General features: G+C 33.3%; 1 non-coding gene across 1 annotated transcript; it reads left to right on the top strand.

Moving 5' to 3' along the window:
* Positions 1 to 345: 345 nt before the first annotated feature.
* Positions 346 to 452, top strand: LOC121220571 (small nucleolar RNA R71). Its single transcript, XR_005917790.1, has one exon. It is a non-coding gene; the product is annotated as a small nucleolar RNA R71 (small nucleolar RNA).
* Positions 453 to 10,604: the final 10,152 nt, after the last annotated feature.

Below are 10,604 nucleotides of genomic sequence, written 5' to 3'. Positions count from 1 at the left end.
TCATCAAACACATGGTCCTCATCATAATAAACGCAAGATGAGTTGACTGATTCCATCTTTTGGACCGTAGTTGTTCTATTCATTGTCTTGATCATATTAGCCAAAGCAGATACCTGGGCTGTTAATGAAGTGATTACATCAAGCTCAATGGTACCAGCGACTTTCCTACCAGTCCCAACTCACGTGGTAGGATATCGATAATCATTGTTGGTAATCGATTCCAAAATCTCATATGCTTCATTATAGGATTTATCCAACAAAGTACCATTGGCGGAAGCATCGACTACCATTCTTGTATGTGCATTCAACCCATTGTAAAACATCTCCATCTAAGTCCAGTCCTAGAACCCATGCATCGAACATTTTCTAAGTAATTCCTTAAATCTTTATCAGGCTTCATACAACACTTCATCCTCCGATTGTTGAAAATATGTTATGTCATTTCTGTGCTTGGCATTCATGTTTGGCAGATTATATCATAGCAAAAACCTCTGGTAAAGGTCACTCCATGGTGCCACTGTTTCCAACGGCATTAAGCCATGCTCTTACACGATCTTTCAAGGAGTATGGGAACAATTTGAGCCGTAAGGTATCTTCAGGAATACCCTGTTGTCTAAACGAGTCACAGACCTCTAGAAAAAGTCTCAAACGTAGTCTTAGATATTCAGTTGGCCCACTGAGTTGTCTAAAAATTTGCAACATATGAAACATTACCAATTTCAACTCAAAATGTTGAGCTTGCATGTGTGGTCTTACTATCCTTGGATTCAGGTCATCTAAAATTGGAATGACATGCTCTCGAATTAGTCTGTCTCGGTCATCTATCTCACAATGAATAGAAAGATTAACATCCCAACCATTTAGATTGAATGGATCATTCAAACCGAGATCATTCTTTTCCCTAACCGTATTATGTAATTCTCTTCTCCTTCTTAGCAAAGTTCTCTCGATCTTTGGGTCAAAATGATACTCTTCATTAACAGGAATGCTTCTACTCATGCACTAATGGCAAACCTGTAGAAATTAGATAAAACTAAGTTAGCTAAAACTAATGAAATAAAATAAAATAAAAATAACAAAACCAAATTTCACCGAATGTCGATCCCCAACAACAACGCCAAGAACTTGTTGCATGTGAATATGATATGCAAATTGTGTAAGTATACACCTCGAATCAAGTAGTAAAGTGATGAGTGAGATCGTCTCCACAGGTACCAGATAGGTGTAAATCAGCCAAGTTATTATAGTGAAGTGTGATTAATGTTATGGAAAACCAATAAGAAGAATGCAGTGGCAATTGATAGAATGATGATGTATAAAATGTGCAAAACGAATAAGCAATCAATTAAGAAGGTTGTGAAAAAGAATCTACCCCTACTAACCTCTAACGCTTTAGCAAAATCTTAATTATTTTACTATTTAGAATGGTTTTATTGTGGTTTGCTTTCGAGAGCAAGACCACCTCACCTAGGACGCTATATGTCTATAGGCCCTGAGTTTGGTTCCAAGTACTATTTCTTCTTCCTTCCATATGAAATACTGCTCTATGTCTAGAGACTACTACGAGTAATTGATTAAACACTCGCTCATATCATTCAACTTCGATCTAAGTAACCTAACCTTATCAGACTTAGGTTATTTTTTATATACTTGCTGCACATTCGTCAATGCATCGCATGCATGCAATCCTGAAATACCATTGAATGAAAAGTAGATTAATCCATATCTAAACTTCAGCCATTAATAGAAATAAGGGTTTCACTAAAGTAATCCAAACCCTAAGAGATTTAGCTCATGGTTTGGCAAATAAAATTCAAGTTTAACACAACAACCAACATTTTCTTCATCAATTAAGCTCAAGAAGAAACAAGATAAGAAATAGAGGAATAATTTTGCGATGACAGCTTTAGCCTATCTAACTCTCAACACAGGCGACGCAATGTCTTATGGTGGCCAATGATAACTGCCTCCTTCTTCCAACTTTTTCTTTGCCCTTGTTCTTAGCCGCTCCCTTCTATTGTCCTAGCACTTCTGTCCTCTCTTTTTTTTGGCTTTTATATCTCTTCCTTCTAAGGTAGGTGCATCAGCCCATAATCCTTTCTCTCTTTTTTAGATGGATTTATTTGGTGCAACTACAACTGAAGCTGAGAACGGTACGCATTGAGTGCTAACTAGGCATCTTCCAAGCATTTCCACAGCATTTCTATTGGCCAACTATCCAAAATTTGTCACGACAAACCTTTAATCCTTTAGTCCTTTTCCTACACTCTACACCTACCAATGAACCACCAAGCAAGTCCTCCTTACAGGCAATTAAAAGCAACATATAATAAAAATTAAGTACAATTCAAGCTCTTTAATGCAATGATCTAAAAATACCAATGCAATATCCTAAAATGCAACTAAACTCACCTAAGTACAGACAATTAACTATGCCTAAAGACATGAAATATAACTCGTTTCAAGAGTTATCAACCGTTTGGAAAATCGTTACCAAAACAACATTTTGTTTCCCGTCTAAAATCAAAACACAAGAAAATTTTGGTACATTTAGAAAAGAATCGGTTTTATTATCTCGAATATCGATACTCATGATATGGTATCGATACCAAACTACATTATTGACTTCCTACACTTTCGAAAATCATGGAGGATTCATTTTTAAAACCTAACTATCGATACCTCTGCTCCAGACAACAAAAATACAACATATAAAAAACAATTAGTCCTATCAAACTTAAATCCAATCAACATGTAACTTTTACCACATTAAAAAATTGTCAAAACGACTATAATAACAATTTAAAATATAAAAAATATGTCCGAGCAAGAATCAACATATTAAGGTCTAAATCCTTAAGTCCTAGGAATAGATAAGTTATTAAAATATCTAGAAAATCATGGCAATATTTATGCAACAATTCTACCACATTGCCTTATTTCCATAATCCCAAAATAATAACCAATGAAAACAAACTCAAATGCTAACTACTTGGATTAGTTCTTTGGAAACATTCTGCACCGTTCACACCGGAACGCTAACAGGTTGCAAAGGTTTAAAAAAGGAGTGGGTGAGCTTTATAAGCCTAGTGAATGTCAAAGTGACCACAATGTATACACAATATTAAAGGTTAAACAAGAGCATGCTATAACACATTCACAACCATTCTCTAACCAAGTCCAATAACATATTCTCGCTTCATTAAATCATAAAGCTAGCATATACTATTACGTATAACTACACTCAACTCATATACAAACAATTCATTTTACAATAATTCATCAAGACTAACAACGTATAAATGCTTTAATAACTCTCAAGTCTAGCTTATATATTCACATGCATTCTCAAGTTGAATGAAAATGACCCAAACCAAAATTACATACGCAATTTACTGTGAGAACATGCTGACATTTTCATGCAACTTAAATAAACTCATTTAGCATATTATTCACATGTTTATGCATCCATCTCACATCATATTATCTCAACATATAATATCACATTTAAATGATAATTTGACACTTGAAATTATGAAACATAAAAGTGGGCTCTATCAGCACACATTGGATACACGAATCTCCAACACACCAAATGACTCATAGAGGCGAATATATCCTAAAAGCATTGCATTTAGCTAACACTCTCCAACACACCAACATATCCCGGTGAATGGAGCTTGGCTCACATTCCCTTATCTCTCTAAACTGTCTCGGGGCCTCAATGCCCAAATCACAAAGCACAAGGGTGAGTACTCACAATCCTATGACATGCCAACTATATCTAACAATTTCAAGAGATCACAAGGCCAAAATATTCACAATTACACAATTTTAATTACTGATTTAATGCACATAATCTCTATTCATATTCATCAATTTACATCACAAACTTGTACACAATTCAAACTTATCAAATTCACATTTAATTGCACTTTAAGTGCCACAATAATGCTCATTGAGCCATCATATATCTGACCACATATGTGTGCATTAAATTTAGTACATCATATATCATATGCAAGTATTCTCACATATTTCCTGTCATAATAATATCACATTCCACAATTCAACATATATGTACTTACTAAAATTCTGCTCTCTTCCATTGCATATTTGCATTATTAACATATCATTATCACAGTCATTTGGCATGTGTATCATGCTCACAACTCAACACAATTCACAATAGTCATCACACATGTCTCATGTCACAATATCACATCATAATAATCAATCCATAATTATTCACATAATCACATATTTTGCCAAAATAAAACAATGGAAATAGAAAGCTTACACTCGGAGCTTAGGATAGAGGTTTAGGCTATTCCTAAGCTCCCAATTAACACTAAGAACCATGTCTACAAGTAGCGATTCCAAACACTCACAGATCACGCTTTCGCCTAATTGCTGGAAACTTAAACTAGTTTTTCGTACCTTTTGCCTTGCTCGTAGAAGTCTCAAACGGTTCCGATGCTTCACACATAATAATCACACAATATACACAATCAATTAGCAGCCAAGGACTAACCTAAACCAACCAAAAATGCAAGCCTAAGCTATATTCCTTATGAAACTAAAATTTCGACTAACAAATTTGAAACTCAAATATCTTAATCTTTACTCATTCCTATTGCCTATAATCGATTCCAATCATCTAATTATGCATCTAAGAACAATTCCCAATCTTCAAACTATTCCAAACTATATATATTCATGGATTCGGAATTTTTTCATACAATGACAATTTTCAAAAAAATTCATTAAAATATAGAAAATTTTTAATAAAACTTTAAGGAATGTTTAGAAGCCTTCTAATCACATCAAAATTAATGGAAAAACACTTTGAAACCTCGTTTTTATTCAAAATCCTGAAATCCACCATTAATAACCCAATTTTCGACTTTTATTCAAAACATTTGATTTAATGGGTAAAAAAATCTATTTAAAAGTCTAGATAACATTAAAAACTAATAGGAAAACAAATCATTACATTCAATGAAAGAGAAACAAATGTTCAATCGAAAATCTGAAAAACTCACAACTTGAGAGATGACAAAATCTATGATGCTTTTGGTGTTTTTCTTGAAATTTTGTGGAGGTTTATTGATTGGGTGATAATAGAAATCAAAGGAATGGAGTTTTGAAAAATAAAATTTAATGGGAAGAGCTTGGAGAAGTAATAGACGACAGCAAAAATATAGAGAAAACACTAATGTGGATTTTATGAAGATGGAGGGGAAAATAGGGTATTTTTAAAACTTTGGTAAAATTGCTTTTTAACTACTCATAAATTGAACCCTTTTACAAAACAATCATTATTTTAAAATTAAAGATCTTTTCAACCTTATTTTCAAAAAATTGACTTAATTTTCTAAAATCCATACACGAAAACATTTCCAGTTTACCATGCTACGAAATTTCAAACACATATGAGCTAAAATTTCTATTTTACCCTCGAAAATTCTAGTCCCAATTTTGGGGTGTGTAATAAAATCGTCAGAGTATTCACCTACTTCATTGTAAAAAAAACTATATTACAACCTGACCCTTATACTTGCGAACATCCCCTTAAATTCCATATTTTTAGTAGCAGTATTCACACTCTGGACGTTATCTAGATAGTTAAAATGACTTATCTAGATTGCTCATAGATATTTAAAAAGAATTGGTCATGTTCATCCAGAAAAATGCAAACAATTCAACAGTTATAATGTTAGTCAATTATTCGAGTCCCAAAGGTATTCTAGGCTTTTAACATTCTGAGGTTTATGAGAAATCAAATTTTAAACCAAAGTAACCTCAAAATGGTTTCAAGCACTAGAAATGGTTAAGTGCATGACATTGTTTCCCACTCGTTCCCAATTTATTCACAACTTGCCTCATTATTTCTCTTTCTCTCGCCTCCTTTATTTCTCTAAAATTTTTAGAATATTCTCTGCAATATTAGCACATACAAAATTACAAGTGCTAAAATATCATGACATGACAGGTTTTCTTTTCGAGCACTACTTTGATTTTATTTAAGCTCTTTTTTACATTTTGCATTTTTGTACTCTTTGACTCACAATGCTTTTAACCCTCAATTTCCTTTTATTTATTAAAAATTATTTTAGCAAGGTCTATAAATGTTATATTAAGTAGTCTATGTAGTTTTTTCTTTTTCTTTTATCACACAAGAAGCCACCACGATGCCTCTACCTATCCCTCAATGTTTATGGCCCAACATCCATTATGTAGTGTGTTTTAGTGTAAGGGACAGTGAAGGGTTGAGTTCTCAACTTGTTTAGGCTTAAGGCTTCCGCATTAAGGTTTAACCAGAAAATGATAATAAGGCTCAAAATATAGGAAATAGTTGTATATAGCAAAATGGTAAAGTTTTTAGGTTCTATGGTAAATTAAACAATGTCTAAGGTCTTTCTCGAATTATTCACAAAACATAATTTTAATTATGCATACATCTATTCAAATGAAAAATTAACAATTCAATTTATTTATATACAAGGATCCACACACTTCATTCATCCTACAACACATTATGTACAATTTCATATAAGGTTATTGTCTCTAATCTATTATACTAATTAACTAATTATCTAGTATCAATAAAAAATTACATGTTTTGCAATTCAAAATGCTTATTCGATATTTACGTCTAATGCCCTAATACCCAATTATTGTCCAACACCATGCAAACACACAACATAAAGAAAATAAATGAAAAATATTTTTGAATTTTTTGAAAAATTGCATAAAACATAAAATAAACACAAAAAACACCTAAAAATGAGAAAAATGAAAATTATGTGCATCCCCCCACACTAAGCTACATATTGTCCCTAATGTGTTCATAGCTACAAATTAAGAGGATACCAAACTTCCCTAGATGGAGTGTCAGGCTAGTTTAGGTCGTCTACCTCTTCGTTAAATGCTTGAAAATATAGTGTAGCTTCTGGGTTAAGTGGCTACACATAAGACAAAAACATACAAGAAAATAATAACAAGATAAAAATAAAAACATCCAAAATCAAATCTGAAAATAATTTAGTTGTTTAAATAGTTTACATGTTGCATAAAATAAATTAAAATAAAAATTCAAATGCATGTAACTAATTGTCCTCATCTCTGAGACCTTCGCTTGCTCTCGCAATCCCCGTGCCTTTCACGACCTTTGTCACGTGTGAAATGATATGCGATTTGTGCAAGTATACACGTCGAATCAAGTGATAAAGTAATGAGTAAGTATCATTCCCACGAGGACCGAATTGAGGCACAAAATTGGTCAAGTTATTGTAAAATATTATGGCAAGACTGACGAATAAGTTGCTATGGTAAACTAAAGTAAGTATGCAGTGATAATTCAAAGGAATGATGAAGTATGCAATAGATGGAATTGATGAATAATTAGATATGATATGGAAAAAAATGAGAGCAGAAATGTAATGGTAATAACAAGAGTGTTTATCCGAATAGAATGTAAACAAAGAAATAAACAACTAAATATAAAAAAGAATAAGGATAGAGTGATGTTGATTTGGAAGGTCAGGATTACCTAGAATTGACCCTTACTTTTAATAATGCCATGCCAAATTCATATCTACTTTACTGTACTGAAGAGTTCTAAAATGGCCTGCCTTTCGCAAAAGAAGAACCTCAAGTTACCTTGCTCGTGTCTATAGGCTCTTTAGATATCTTGCATGGATTCCTTCTGTATGATCGTGACTCTATGTCTAGAGTTGGTTACAAGTGTCTATCAAATACTTGCTCATTTAATTTATTTTAATCCAACCAATCCAACCCTTTCGGAATTAGAATCAATTTATAATTATACGAATAGTCTTTTATGTCTAGAGATCATTTACATTTTAATTAAGAAACAAAAACAATCAAATGAAATAATAAAGTAAATTAGAGATATACTGCATCCATAAAAATAGTTAAGGTTTCATTGAAAGTAATCTCAGCCCTATGAGATTTAGGTCATGGGTTGGGAAATAAAATTCCAAACCAAAATTTTATTCGGCGTTGTGTTCACCTACTTCAATTGAATCTTTCGAATAAAAACTAATGGAAATAATGGAAGAACTTCGAGAAATAAATTTCACTTGCCTATCCCCACTTTGGCAGCACAGGGTCTTGTGATGGCTAAGAAGGACTGCCTTCGACTTCCTTTCCTTTGCGCAGCCAAACCCTTATTCACGCCTAAGGATCTCTCCCACTTTTTTTCTTCTTTTTTTGCCATTTGTGAGGTCCCATTCATCAAATTTTATAGATAGATTAGGCTAGAGTTGGCTAACAACTCGTTATTATCTTCTCCTCTTTTAGGGGATTTATCTGGTACAAGTTTGAATTTCAATTGGGAATGTTACACGAAAAATGTTGAGTTCGTCTTCCAGGCATTGCCATTGCATCTATGTTGGCAAACTGTCTGCACTTTGCCCTTGCAAAACTTCAATAATTTATTTCCTCTTTTTAAAACCTGCTCCTGCCACACTAACACAAAAAAACTCTACCACAAGCGATTAAAAGCACCTAATTCCAACATAGTCTAAGTCCTAATGCAATATTAAGAATGCTAACTAAAATGTCTTGAAATGTAACAAAATGTACTTAAGTACAAGCAATTAGCTAGGTATAGAGGCATGAAATATAAATCTTTTCAAGAGTTGTCACACCCTACAACCTGAGTTATTCCTTGTCCTTAAGCAAAATATACCTAAATGCATGAATGCACCCATTTTGCCTTGTCAAAAAAAAAAACCTTCTTATACTGCCTAGCTATTCGAAAATAATTTATACTTCTGTTCTTAGCAATATTCTCTTTTCCTAGAACTAATTCAAATGTCAAAGGTTTGTTCAACAAAGGCAGTGCAAACATTTCTCCCTAAAAACAAAATTTCCTAAGTACCCATGCATTCTTTCTTTAAGCCTATATAAAAGTATATTATTCACAATTTCATATATTTATTCTCGTTTTTTTCTTTCTTTTTTTATGGAAACCATATTAGGGGATTTAGTCATGTTACAAAAATGTTTTTGATTTGACAATCACGATGGAGCATACACTGAATTGCCGAGTACCTCATCATGTCACAATTTAAGCCAAAAATCACTCATGAAGCTAAGGCCTTTAACTAAAAAGCTGGATGGAGCATACAACTACCTCCTTATCTACTCAGCCCTTTGCTACAGTGAAATGCCCTTAAAATTAGATCACCCACTCTTACTTAGACTCTCCTTTCTAATCAACAGCTAGATGGAGCAAATAAAGTGATGCTGACCTACTTAGCAACTTTAAGCATTAGAGTGCGTACTTAATTAAAAAAATGACGTAGCAATTTAACTATTGTTTGGTTTCAAAAATCCCTAAGGGCATTAAAAGATACTTACTATATTTTGAAAAACAAAAAAAATAGAGTATAGGACACTCCATTTTTTAGAAATCAATTTCCAAGCAACTTTGCCTAAGCTAGCTTCACCAAATACATTGTTACCTATTCTAGTTATATCAAGAAAAAAATTTAAGCTCATCATCGAACATCATGAACAAAAAATGTACTTCTTATAGACAAAACAATATTTCAATAGTTATTATGCCATGACAAAATATCCTATATACCAAAATGAACATACAAAATAGAAAATACAACCTAGATCCGCAATACACCCCTAAACCTAAGGGATGCATTGTCCTCAATACATGTAAAATCATAAACAATATAAAATAAGTATGAATATGCACACACACACAAAAAAGAAAACAAAAAATTTATGCAATGCATGGGAGGAAAACAAAAGCAAGTACTTAACTTTCTTGTACTAGAACATTAGAACTTCATTCAAATCTTTTTGTGGACTTGCGAGCACTAACTTTTTATTGCATCTTCCATTATCATAGGTCAACTTCCTCACCTTCTTTGTTGGTCTCCATCAGTTCATCGATCAGTTGATCGATTGCTAGATCTTGTGCAATCATAGAGGTAGGTGAAGATGTCGATACAGGAGTTTTACCTTTTTTAGTGGCAGTAGATGGTGCAATGGCTGGTGCAGTCTTCCTTTCCTTCTTCTAAATCCTTCTCTAGTTCGGCAGAGGTTAACTTTTCTAACTCCTTTTCAGCAGATTTTCCTTTATCAATAGTGGCTCATTCAGTCACAGAGTCATTTCTAGCAGCGAATGCAGTTGGCTCTTCTTCGCACTTATTAGATGAGAGCAAAGTAGTTGGGGAAGTAGGAAATTCTAGCATGGGTCTCAAAAATTTTTTCTGGAGGGATCTTCTTAATGCCAAATCCTTATCTTTCATATACGACCAATATCAAACCTTGTGTTCATTACTTTTTTCCAACACTTCCCTCATCTAGTATTACTGTACCTCAAATAGAGATAACATCTGTTCTAACTGCTTTAGAGAAGTTAAGATTTTCTGGTCATAAGAGGCGGGAGTTGTTGCTGTGGAGGCATGTGTGGTAGGGGAATCTTGACTGTGCTGGGATGTTGTGGGAAACTCAAATCCTTGTAGCTTGGTAAAAATTGCTTTTGTTATCCCACCCTTATTGGGGGTAACGTCCTCAGCATCAACTAAAGGCACATTTTTCGTCTTACA

The sequence above is a fragment of the Gossypium hirsutum genome, chromosome D08, assembly GCF_007990345.1.
Source record: "Gossypium hirsutum isolate 1008001.06 chromosome D08, Gossypium_hirsutum_v2.1, whole genome shotgun sequence".
In the NCBI taxonomy this organism is placed as follows: domain Eukaryota; kingdom Viridiplantae; phylum Streptophyta; class Magnoliopsida; order Malvales; family Malvaceae; genus Gossypium; species Gossypium hirsutum.
This window is presented reverse-complemented; position numbering and strand designations above follow the sequence as displayed.